Genomic DNA, 12,724 nt, shown 5'->3' with positions numbered 1-12,724 from the left:
TCACATCCACAGCTGGCATCTGTCTGGCTCTAGATCTGGTCCAGTAAGTTTCTAAAGAGTAGCTCACGACAGACCATTGAAAACTTCCAAAGAAAGTCCCAGGGCACATGACAGAAATGGCCAAGTGGGACAGCACAGTAGAAGAAAGAAATCCTGCGGGTTCATTTCTTTAAAGCATAGAAGTCATTAATCATTTCTATTCCTTTCCATTTGAAACAGCTGCCTGCCTGCATTTGCTAAGTAACTGCTTTCTAACCACACAGCAACTAAGTTGTGGGCCCCAGAATGCTCATGCTTCCAGATATTAATAAACAATTTCCCTCCTTCACTGTGTCAATGAAAGCACGTTAACATTCTTAGCATCTGGTTTTGTTAGGGAAATAAAATGCTGACGGTTCCACACTTTATGAATTCCTTCCCCCAAAAATCTTTCTTACTGCTTATCGTCTCAAGTGAGGCTCCAGAAGCTCAAAACCTTGGTGTGAAAAATCTCAGTGGCCTTCTACCTGTCACCTGCGATTCAGGATGTCACTCGTTACCAAATTAAGAAAACAATCTCTCCTGTCGCGCTTGTCTGCTCATCGTCTTATGGAAGCGAGCGACATTTCCCACGTCAGCCCGTTCCCTGCAGAGGTCCGCTGTCATCCCGGCGGGCGGCTGCAATTAGCGGAATGCCAGCCAGCAGGTGGAGACGCATGAAAGCAGTCCCAGTGCACGGACAGGCTGCCTTGACACCGCATTCCCACAGCCCCGGCCAAGCGCTCCGACGAGCCAGAGCCAGAAAATATCGCGATTGGCTCCACGGAAAAGTTCAGAACTAAAAATCTTGGATTGCTGACAGGACATGTGACGGAGCAGCCCCGGCTGAGGAGCCGTCCAGCACCTTTCATGTCTCAGTGAGTCGTGGAGGGAGGGAGGGACGCTGGGGGCTGACTCTGGCCTGACCTTGGTTCATTCAGTTTGTTCAACAGCTCAGAGCTGCCTGTCAGCGTCAGCTGTGCTGAGTGATGCGGGGAGCCACACGCGTGTGCTCCGGGCCGGGCACGTTCCCTGCCGGGCACATTCCCGGCCGGCCTCGGCTGCGCAGCCTCGGGGCTGCGCTGGCCCCAGACCCCCAAACGCATTCCCACCTTTTTGCTGCAAAAATGCAGCCTGAGATGGTGTGAAAACAGCTCCGCTTCCTCTGTTCATCTCATAACTCCTCCCACCCAGTGTTTCCTCTTTCGGAGTGGAAACACTATTGTGATGGCTATTTCTGAAATGTCCCTGCCAAGACCGGGAAGTGCAGAGGGATACAGAAGTGTGAGGAGGGGGAAAGGTAGCTTGGGAGTTATTTTAGGAGTGGGGAAGCTATTTACATGAGTTTGGGAGCAAATCCGGGGATAATTCTGTGTCATCTTCAAGCCAGAGGTTAAATTTCTATCTCTAATCTCCCTAGAAATGATAAGAAACTGCAGTGCTGGGTCTGCAGAATACCTGATGTGAACTGATTGACTTTGGTGGAAATAGGCATACAATGGGAGCCAAGCCTAAATGCCATGCCACAGAATGCTGGCCAAGTCCTTCCCTTACACCAAAAATGATTCAGGCTGTGAAAGACAAATTTTAAGTGACAGCACATGTCAGCACATGACAACATCCACATGTAGGTATGGTAGAAAAGAGGGAAGGAGATGGTATAAAATTAGGTGAGCTTTGAAAATTGCAAATATCACCTGCAAACATTTTGAGAGATTTCAGTGTTTGAACACATGATGTTCTGTCAAATTATGTTCATTGTGGAGATAGCTGAAAATACAGTGTCTTGTTTTACAGCTCCAGACCCCCCCAACTCTTCGTCATTTGTGGTAAGTTTATTGGAGTTTGATATTTTTCCTTTAAATGAGAAAGGCTCTTCAAATCTTGAAAATCCAGTTTCAGTGTTCCAAAAGAAATGTGTCTTGCAGCTTTTCCATCCTCTTGGATTCTTCTCCTCCCCCTCCACACTGCCTCTTGCACTCTTGTCTTTGGAGAGCAGAGTTTAACATGCCGCTGAGGAGATAGCCTGCATGCAAAATCCCTCAAACATAAACACACTTCAGGAACAGATTCACCCCCAGTGTGCTTCCAAATGTGGAAACCAACATTCCATCTGCACCCTTATCAACTGGTCAATAGCTGGGAAGTTGAATGAACATTCCTTAAACTGAAGATTATGAAAACATACATTACTGCTCAGCAGTGATTCCCCAGCTTCCCAACTCCCTCTGCTCAAGAGCAGTTGAGCTCTAAGTAGCTCAGACTGGGGACTTTGAGAATGCTGTGCAGGAATTTGTCACACTGAGCTGCAGAACTCTCTTCAGGTGACTTCTCTGGTGGTTAAAAAGCCCTGTGTTCATTCAACTCAGGTACTATTCTGCATTTGCTGTCCTTTTAAAAGTTTGCTATATCTTACCTTATCAATTATGTATAAGAGGTGCTTTTTAAAACCTGCCTCTGATTTTCCACTCAGGTTTGCAGCGCTGAGATGACATCAGTGACTTCTGGGCTGTCCCCCTGACAGAAAAATCAGAGGCCATTTGAGCAAGCTTGTCACACACCCTGCCTGAAGATAAGGTGAGTTATCACCGTTATTCTTTGACCTATTTTTTGGCTTGTAAAATGACTGGGTCTAAATTCCCAGCTAGAAACGGAAGATATTTTTTATTGAACTATTGTATAGGATTGCCTTGAAAGAGTTAGCATTTGTCTTAGGTGGCTCAGAGATTGCTCTGATGATGGATGTGTGCTTTGGTTTGCTCTTAGTGCATCTCTCTTGCTCTCTATGTCCACATACATCCATAAGTATATTATATATATATATACAAAAGAATTGGTTTGATTTCATTACATACTCTTTAGACAAACCCTTTGCTTTCTGTGGGAGATTGTTTTTTAAAGAAACACTATTAGTTCAAGCAAAAGCTACTGAGGTAGACAGAAAGAAACTACCAAAAGTATTTGAAATAGAGGGCAGTTCATTACTTAGGGCAATGGGATAAGGGTACAGGAGAGTGGAAATTCAAGTGCTGAATCATGTGGACACGCTTAGTATGTAGTTGGTAAATTGTTTCATCTACGTGGTGACTCAGTTCCTTGTTTATGACAGGAGGACAAAGCTTAACAGCCTTGTTAATAAAATAAAATCTATGAATCCATATGAATGAATATGGACTGTGGACATGAAAGTGATGGCAACTTACTGAGAACTTATCCAGTTTATCTCTCCCAGCCAGACCTTGCTGCTGGATATAATTTTGGATCCTGCCTTAAACAATATTCTGTTGAAGACCTTGTAAAATGCTGGTCTCTGTGGTACCTGAAATTCAAACTGAAATTAGGTCCTCATTGGGTTGTGACATAAGACAATGAAATTAAACTAAACGTGTAACTCCATATGTACAGTTTTTGGGCAAAACACCAAAGTAGTTGTCCCAGAACAAAATAGGTCTTTAATAGAGAAGTGTTTGCACGAATCAAATACATTAATGAAGGAACACAATTCTTTGAAGGATCAGTTTGAAAGGTATTTTGGAAGAACCTAAATTTGCTATACAAGTAATGTTCAGCTGCAGGCTATGGATCCTTAAGATCTACTTCCAGAGAGTATCAGGTGCTATTTAACATTAAATAAAGGTTTTCTCTCAATCTGAAGTTAAATTGCCTGCATTTTCTCTATCCCACCCTTAATTTCCTGAGTCACAAGGATGTATCTTGTACCTGTATATTAATGGCAACATTTGGTTTATGTTACAAACCTCTCTTCCCACAAGTACGTGGCGGTGTCGTGTAGAACGCACATTCCCATAATCATTTCATATGTTTTCAGTCTTAAAAATAAAGTTTATATAATGAAAATACAATATAATTATACACATGGGAGTTCTGGTTTGGAAGAGGTTCAGCAGAATTCTTTGATAAAACAAGCCCCCGACCACAAAAGCTGCATGCAGTGATTTGACAGTCAAACATGTATAATCACTTACTCTAAATTAAAGGCAATGTCACCACAGTAAGAGGAGCACACTAAAATCCCTTCTGTCACTTTTGGCCAGCAAGTGACAAATACTGTAAACCTAACCAAAATGCATCTTTGAATAAACTTTGAGGAACTTTTGAAAAAGGTGCTTGGGGTGGTGGGTTATATAAGGAAACGGGAGCGCAAAATATCTTTTTATACAGGGTTATTTTATGATACTAATTGACCTGTCATCAGCCTGGTCCTTTTTTCCTTTTATAATTTTTCTTTTTTTTGCTTTGCACCAATTTCTAGTACCCAGAAAAGGACAATTTTTTTCAGAGGAAAAAAAAATCATCTCACTAGGCAGAACAGAGATGTTAAAATCTGTGAAGTTCAGCATCCTGTGGTTTAGGTGAGATTTGCAATTTGATGTTCCTGCCAACATCTCTCCCCAAAACACATGAACCCTTTTTCACTCCACCAAAACTGCCCCTTTGAGCAGAAAGTTCATGGGCAAGATCCTCCATGGGTACAGAATTTTGCAGCTCCACTGAGAGCAGCAGGATGATGCTGATTTACACCAGATACGGATCTGGTTCGCAGCATGTCTCAGTCTGAATTCACAAAGCGTGGAGTAATGTGAAACAAGGAAGTGACTTTTGTGAAAAGCATTTTGGAAAGGAAAACCAAAAATGATGGATGTACCACAGGGGCAGAGGGAGTGGAGCCTGCCTCAAAGAAGACCTTGTAGAGCTGCCAGCCTTGCCACAAAATGGGCTGCTGCCCTCAGAGAGGAGGGGGAGGTTTCCCCAGGACAAATGCAGCCACACCAAGCACCCTAATAACCACTTTGTAGATATTTTTATGTACCGTCACATCAAAAGCAGACAGAACTTCCAAAACATTTGAATTTGACCCATTACTGATTAATGGAAGGAGGAGAAGGAGAATGGGTGGGAAGAATAGTCATTGTGAACTGCCATAACACTGGGCAGCAAGCCATGCTATTCAACAAATGAGACAATACATTAAAAAACAAAACTCTGCTTTCAGGGGCCTTCTATATATATCAAGAGCTTGATTCACAGACCACTGAAGTTAATGGGAATCTTTCCTGTGACTTTAACCAGCTATTGGCCCTGCTATTACAAAAGAGAAATTAATATAAGTTTGCACTTACTCAGTGTCTCAATTAGAAAATTGCAAGTACTACATCAGCAGTTAGTTGCTAATTGAATCTAATTAGTCAGAATGCACACTCATTTTGCCCACCTGTCTGTAGTGTATTTTACTATTGGAGCTATTAGCATAAACCAATATCAGAGAAAAGATTTTTAAAAAGACAAAAAATGCACATGATGACAAGAAAAATAGTTAATAATTTGTGTTCCACCTGACATTTAAAGCTATGCAAACATAATTAGTTGGGGGTTGGAGGGGGGAAATCTGATTTTCAAATATTGGATACCTTTTTATAACTTCTTTCTGTTTCTTTCCCTCTGGAAGCAATTAGCTCAATCATATTACAAACCTTATGTCTTCAGCTATGCAAGTGACCATATTGCCATTCCACTTAAATGTGCAGCAGTCCTTTGTGAGGAACAGGATTGTTAATTTCCATAGGCGTTTAGGATGGGGAGAGTAAATCATCTTCTTCCTGATCCAACTGTGCAAATGGAAAAGGTGACCCTCCTCCTTTTGCCATGACTTTGTTGGAGGTCCTGCCTCCACCAATCTGCTGGCAGAGAGGGCGGTATGAAACTTTCCAAATTACTTGGCTGTGCAAAGTTAAATTCTCAGTCTAATTAGGGGAATTAATTTCTCCTGGGAGCTGTAACAATTTTTACCCAAGTTAGCTCATCAGGAAAGACTGAGCTGTGAGGGTACCTGGGACAACTTGCTGTTTCCACAGGCAAAGAGAGGCAGTCACCAGGGAAATGGAAAACAATTCCTCATGCCCACTAAAAGGTATTTCTTCCAGGATGTTCTTCGACAAATTTTCTGTAAATACACAAGACAGTCTTTAGATCCTTAGACCTGTTTAGCGAAGCTCTCTTGATCAAGCTTAAAGTGTGCATAAAACTCAACAGTTTTCCAGATAATCTTAACTATGCACTTCCATTTTGCCAAGGCCTTCCCTGGTATGGCTGGAGTATATCCAACAGTATTTCTCTCTGACTTGGGAATTTGAGGCTGCAGCTACACTGATTCCGCCAGATCACAGAAATACTTGTGTTTTCCTTCACCAATCACTTCTTTTCTTTCTTATATTTGTGACCTTGTTAATAGAAAATTGATATTTAGTGTCATTAAGGATCAGGACTAAAGACATTTGTGGAGCAGAACTTTGTCAGTGAGCCAGCCACAGTTCAGCTGAAATGATGTTCTCGTGTTTCTACAGTATAGGAAATGCTTGTATCACTTTTCCGCTTCCTCTCATATGTAAATGCAAGCATATTTTATATCCTGGACACTTCCACTTGTTAATGTTGGCAGAAAGTGACACTGCTGACCTGAAGTGATCACTTGACACTGGGAAATCAAATGGCAGCAGCAAATTAAAGTGGCACTGAAGTTACAGTATGTATTGTCATACCTTCCATGGCAATATGTGCCAGTAAAGAAAAAAATAATTCTCCTCATCATACTTTGTGTAAATATCACAAGGATTATGTCTGTGCTTCATCCAAGAAATGCCAGCTTCAGCAATTTCAAATTTCTTTGTAGAAGACTGGAACAGTTCATATCCATTGAATTCTACACTTATGTACACCTGAAATACTGTAGATGTAGATGTTGCTACTTTTCACTCTTCATGGCAAAAAGGTGTTTTTTTTTTTTATTTTGACTTTTCTGTCTTTCTGAAAGGATTTTTTTCCTCTCTCTTTTTTTTTAATTGGAGAAGAAATATTTAATCTGTTTAATCTCCTTGTTTAGGGCCAGCAGTAGTTCCTCATCCAAAATCCAGTGCAGAGGTGCTCACTATATCCAACTGACATTTTTTCTCGTACTCAGGTAAAGGTCTCAGCATGTACTGAAGTTTAAATACAGACTTTAGCTTGAATTGGGGTACTTTCCAAAGCAAAATCTTAAACTGCTCCTGCTAAAAATTTTGGAGAAAAGAATGTGAGGAGAAGCTCAGATAATTGCTGGGAAAAGTAGATTCCTGGAGAAAGGCAAACAACCTGGCTCCCTGTTGACTTTTCCTGGGTCAAAGGGAAAAGTTGAGTCACTGGCTTCTGCTTACATTTTTTCTTTCATCTTATTGATAGCAGGAATATGAGTCCAGCTCTCCAAGGTTTTCTGTCCAAGTTCCTCCCTTTGCTCGCCTGCCTTCCCAAGACCAGTCCATTTCCCCTCTTTTATCTTACACTGCAACTTTCAGCTTTGCTTTTTGAAGAGGCTTGAGCTGACTCTGTGCAGAGGTAATGGCTGCTTGAAGGAAGAGCTAAATGTTAATTTATAAAAGCATTTTGGCACATGAGTAGGTAAAAGGGTTCCAGCTACATTGCAGGAAAACAGGCATTTTCATTCTTCCTGTTTTTTGGCAAGTCCTTGAAATAAATGATTTGATATTTGGAAAATAAAAGGCGCCTACATCTCTGTTTCAAGAACTGCATGGATGAGAATGGCTGCTGGTGCTGAACTTCCTTGAAAGTGTAGAAGTTTCATGATTGTCTTATATAATTTGGCTTCATAATTGCTGATAATGGTCAGGGTTTCCACGCAGGAGGAAACGTTCAAGGCAGCAGCAGGACTGTGGCTGAATGCCTGGTGCCAAAGGCAGGCCCTTCAAACCCAGCACAGTTCCATGGAGATGTTCCTGCAGGATCTCTGTGGCTTTTCCTGGGAAGGACGTGGGGCTGTTGGCTGTGGAACCACTGGTAGAGGTGAGACAATTTCTGCTAATCCTAAGCAACCCCACACACACCCACTGCACACCCAGCCAGACTGAACCTCCAGTCCTCAGCCTCCTCCATCTGCTCTGTTGATCCCTTTTGACTCATCTCTTTTTTAAAGGCAGCGATTATGCGCAAATCAAATGAGTCTGTTTCTTTAGGTCCATTAATTATTACATTCCATTTACATTTTCTGTTTACTTTTTCCCTTCTCTATGGAAGCTATTGAAGGTCTGATTCAGAATGCTCTGGGAACACTATGTGGCTTTCCTTCTTGTTTGCCCATTGTAACGGAGCTCATTTTTCAGTGGAGGTTTCCCATTATTTCCAGGAAAAATGTGGTCAAACCCATGTACTCCCAAACCTTTTGATCTCCTGAATCCTCTTCATATCCCAGATAAAAAAGTCAGTGATTAAGACAGAGTTCCTAAAAGGACACATAGTCAGGTTTCCCTTTGACCAAAATGGTTTCCCAGTGAATCAAACCTTTCTCAGCTCAGGGGGGGCCTGACAATAGACCCTGAAAAGATGGATAGAGCAATTGTCCTGCTTAGTGATCCACGAAAGGAAAGGGGTCCTTAGTGAAGGGAGACCTACACTAAGTCTGACCTGACACTGCAGGAGTAAGACAATGAAAGGTCAAGGAGACTAACAAGAGGAAAAATGCAGACAATGGGTGCTACAGCCAGCACACAGCTCCTGCCACGCAGACTGTGGGGCAGCAGCCTTAACTGCCTCAGACATGTGAAGGACAACTGAAGCGGAAAGAACTTGAAGTTTCCTTCTTAAGAATTGTGGCCCAGCATCTCCAGGATTTACCCAGGCCTCACAGAGAGGTCAAAGTGATGCAGCTAGGCCTGAGGTGAATGGAAAATAAAGATTATCTAATTGGGGAGGAGAAAAATATAGACATATTTTAGACCGAACAAAAAGGGCAACTACTTGACAGTTGGGATCTGCAGCAAGTTCCCAAGGCATTTTGTGGGAGGAACCCCACAAAAAAGAGAAAGCTTTTGCCTAATTATTTGAAAAAAGCCCCAACAACTCAATATTGATATATGTGGGACTTGCAACCATCATATTTTTCTTCTGCATGAACAAAAGATCCGTAGTTTACAGTATCTGGGGCTCAACTGAATTTCCTTCAAGCACCCAGCAATTGTTTCTTTCTGTGTGTGAAAGAATCCTGGTCCTTGTCATCTGTCTGGAGACAAAAGGAGAAATCTCTGTGGCTTCTGCAGGCATCCCTGTCCTCAAAGGCATCTCCAGTATTGCTTCCTGTAGCTGGGCCTTACCCTCCTGAAACAGTCCCTTCCTCCTTGGGTCAGACCTAAGTGCTACTTTTGAATGTGTACACCAACAAGAAACTCTTTAGTTAAAAAATAACATTTTAAAAGCTTCATCAGAGGACTCAGAAAGAAAGTCTACCTCAATTATATTTGTCATAATAGCTGAATATTTTTTCCATTCTAAACCACATTTTTCATCTTTTCAGCAACCAGATCTTTCGACAGCAGACATGAGCATTGAGGTTTGTCGGTTATCATTTCTGTGGCAGGAGCTGACAGGTGGAATAGATGTTTTCTTACCCATAAAAGGAAAATAAAGCAGTATTTTAATATTTGACAGGTTCAGGTACGACAATTTACTCTTCTTCAGAACCTTGCACAAAAATTGCACTTTCCCAACATTGCTAAAATCAGATATAGCTGTAGAGAGAAGGAATTGGGATGGTAGTGTTGGTTACAGGATGGCACATGGAAATTAAAGAGTACACCTGGATTTTATTCTCAGGTCAATTGCTGGCTTGTTGTATGATCCCAGACAAAGCCCTAGAGCTCCTTCTGACTCATCTTCTCTGCCTGGAAATCAAATCCAGTTTCTTAAGGAACATTTTGGATCCTGGGTTAGAGGTACAGCAGATTATTACTTTCACCTATGTATTCTATTCTATTATCAAAGGAAGTGAAAATTTAAGAAACATGTGTTGGGTTGAGGAATGGTATGAATTTCAACTGGCATTAGGCAACTAATGAAAATTACAATTGAAGAGTAAAATACTTTTCCTTATTCTGAGATGATGGCTGAATCAAACCCAAATTCTTTTAAAAGCCATCTCAATTGGAAACTATTAGGTAATTTCTTTGGAGAGTGGAGAAGGGGGTAGATGATATTCCTTCTACAATTACTGAGCCTTCTATAAATGAAATGATCTCTTTGCATTCCAGTGATGACCCCAGCCATGGATGAAAGCTGAGTTTCCCATCTGACCTCTTGTTTTAAGTTTCCACCTGTGTAACTCTGCATTGTGGTTATTAACTCTCTAGGGCCTGTAGGTGAGCACAACACTGAGAGAAAATGGAAGATGGAGCTCTCCTTTAAGGAACTTGCAGTTTAAGGAGAATTATTCCCAGAGTTAACTCCATTTTCACTGGAAGGAATTCCCCTGGAGATCAAATTCTAAAGTGGTGACAGCTTACAAAACCTGTGGGGTTACAAAAACCCAGAGCGGGAGGGAGGGAGGTATTTCTGCCATGCTGGAGGGGATAATTTGTCTGAAGAAAGATAAATTAGTGCCCAGGAACGTATGATTGGGCCTGGTCTGGGGGCTCCTCAGGGCTTTGGGCTGAAACACCAACAGCTGAACCCTTGCTCTGAAGGCAGCACCTAAACCAGATGTGGAACCCAAGCAGATCCCTCACGGGCAGGCACTGGTGTCAGGCTCTGTCCCCAGGCACTCCCCCCTGGGCCTGGCAGAGCATTTTCCAGCAGGTAGAGCTGCTCCATCCAGCCTTTTCCTGGTTGCTCAGCACAAGGGCCAGGACCTAAATTTTAACTGCCACACATACTGCAAGTGTGATTCATGCCTCCAAACACGAGGTAGGTGCATAACTAAGATCCAATGAATCATGTTGTGGAAGCGCCTGTTTTTTTCCAGTGACTTTAGCTCAGATAGAGGAATGAAAACGAGCTGAAGCATGGTGGAACTGCTCCCACAGCACATGCCTGTTATCTCAATTTTTCAGATTATGTTTAGACACCTCACAAGATCTGGAAGGGGGTGGTGACTCTTCTAATCATTCTGCTGGTCAGGGTTTTACAGTGTGGTTTTGTATTAAAAAAATAAATGGCGTCACACAGGTGCAATTAACCTGTAAAAACCAAATAAATATGGGCTCCTTCTCTGTAGGTGATAAGGACCCCTGTGAAGCTTTTTTCTGATTATCACAGGTTTTTAAGTGAGTTTAATTAGCCATTAAAATAATTTCCCGATGTTTATAGCCTATTTTCCCTCACTGGAAAATCAAGATGATATCTTTTTCCAAAAGATATGCTCCAAATCAAACAGGGATTGATTCCAGGGGACTCAGGAGGCTGATGCACTCACACCCATCCCTTGCAGCCTTCTCACTTCCAAGCAGGTAATGGGAATAACTGTGGTTTTCCGTGCAGGATGCTGGGGTGAAGGAACAGGGTGGGATGAAGTGGTAGGCTCCATTGCGCCCAGAGTGGCTGGATCACAATTCCTTTAGGGGTTTGTGTCAAGGAATACTGTCAAATGTTTGCCAGAAGTGCAGAAATCCTTAAAATGAATGTATCAGAATTCTCTTTGTTCAATGTTCATTTTTCTTATTTCCAAATTCTTCCAAGGCATATTGTGCATGAAATGAAGACCCACTAAATTATTATTTAGAGGTGAAGAGCTACAATCTTTAATGTATTCCAGAAACTTGGTTTCATTTCTCACCAGGAAAGATTTTTTTTTGTTAATCAAAGAGGAACTTTGCTACATGGAGCCCCAGTTGGAACATTTAAACTCAGATGGATCTGAGGATACTGAACATTTTGCTGAATTAAGTCAAAAATTTGGGTCAGATACTGCAATCAGTCTGCTCTAGACTGATTGTGAGCAGTGTGAGTGTCAGTGTGAGTGCCATATCTAGGTCAGCTACAAAATTAGGTAATTTTTTACAGGAGATGTATTCTCTCAGAGTATGTTATGATTTGCAGGGCTCCCACAAGGCCGTACCCCAAGCATTTAGTGAAATAATGTGCAAATCTAATTGGGTTTTATCCAAAAAGGAGGAAGCAATGGCAGCCACAGGACTGACTTAGCAGCTCTGTTCTGGTGTATAAGGAAACAAAGAGTGCAAGTTTCCTTCTAACTGAACACAGCTACAATAATTGCTTCAATTTTGTGAATGTTCTCCACCAGCTTTTGGTCAATACCTGGCCTTAATAACCCTGTCAGGATTACCCTGATTAATGAAGAGCAATTCATGCCAATCAGGCAGCCTGTGAGGTGGCCAGTGCCATGTTAACCAGCTCGGTTCTTCTCAAATATCTCCTGACACTGTGGCCCTTTGTGAAAGGACAAGACCAAGCAGGACAGTAAAAATTGCTGTATAAAGGTTAATTACTCACATGCCTGCTCATTCTCACTGTTACCATTTGGTTCTCTTTCATCTCCCTGCTTGAATTTGCTGTTTTCTTTGCTCAGTTCTCAATTTGCCCCTTCACTTGCTGTTTTTTCACTGAGTACAGATCATCTCTCATTACTGATCTACCACTGCTGATATCTTATAATTTTTTAGCACCTTCCACTTACTTATTTTGATATTTTTCCTGCGTACTAACCCACAAAATACCTCAATAACCTCTCTGAGTAAGGATGGCTCTGTCTGCTTCTCCATGTAGGTCAGCTCCGCCGAGCTGGGTTACAGTTCATGACTTGCCCAAGGTTACACAGGAAATGTGTGGCAGAACTCAGAATGGAAACCAGATTTCGCGCTCTCCTGCCTTAACAACAAGGTTATCCTTTTTCTTTGTGATGCTTTTGGGCAGT

General features: G+C 41.9%; 1 long non-coding RNA gene across 1 annotated transcript; it reads left to right on the top strand.

The window, feature by feature from the left end:
- The first annotated feature begins 793 nt into the window (after positions 1–793).
- LOC128789876 (uncharacterized) lies at positions 794–2,589 on the top strand. The gene is made up of 3 exons (XR_008431561.1): positions 794–896; positions 1,816–1,847; positions 2,492–2,589. It is a non-coding gene; the product is annotated as an uncharacterized LOC128789876 (long non-coding RNA).
- Positions 2,590–12,724: the final 10,135 nt, after the last annotated feature.

The sequence above is a fragment of the Vidua chalybeata genome, chromosome 6 (assembly GCF_026979565.1).
Source record: "Vidua chalybeata isolate OUT-0048 chromosome 6, bVidCha1 merged haplotype, whole genome shotgun sequence".
Taxonomy (NCBI): domain Eukaryota; kingdom Metazoa; phylum Chordata; class Aves; order Passeriformes; family Viduidae; genus Vidua; species Vidua chalybeata.
The sequence above is the reverse complement of the archived record's forward strand: the minus strand, read 5'-3'. Positions and strand labels throughout refer to the sequence as shown.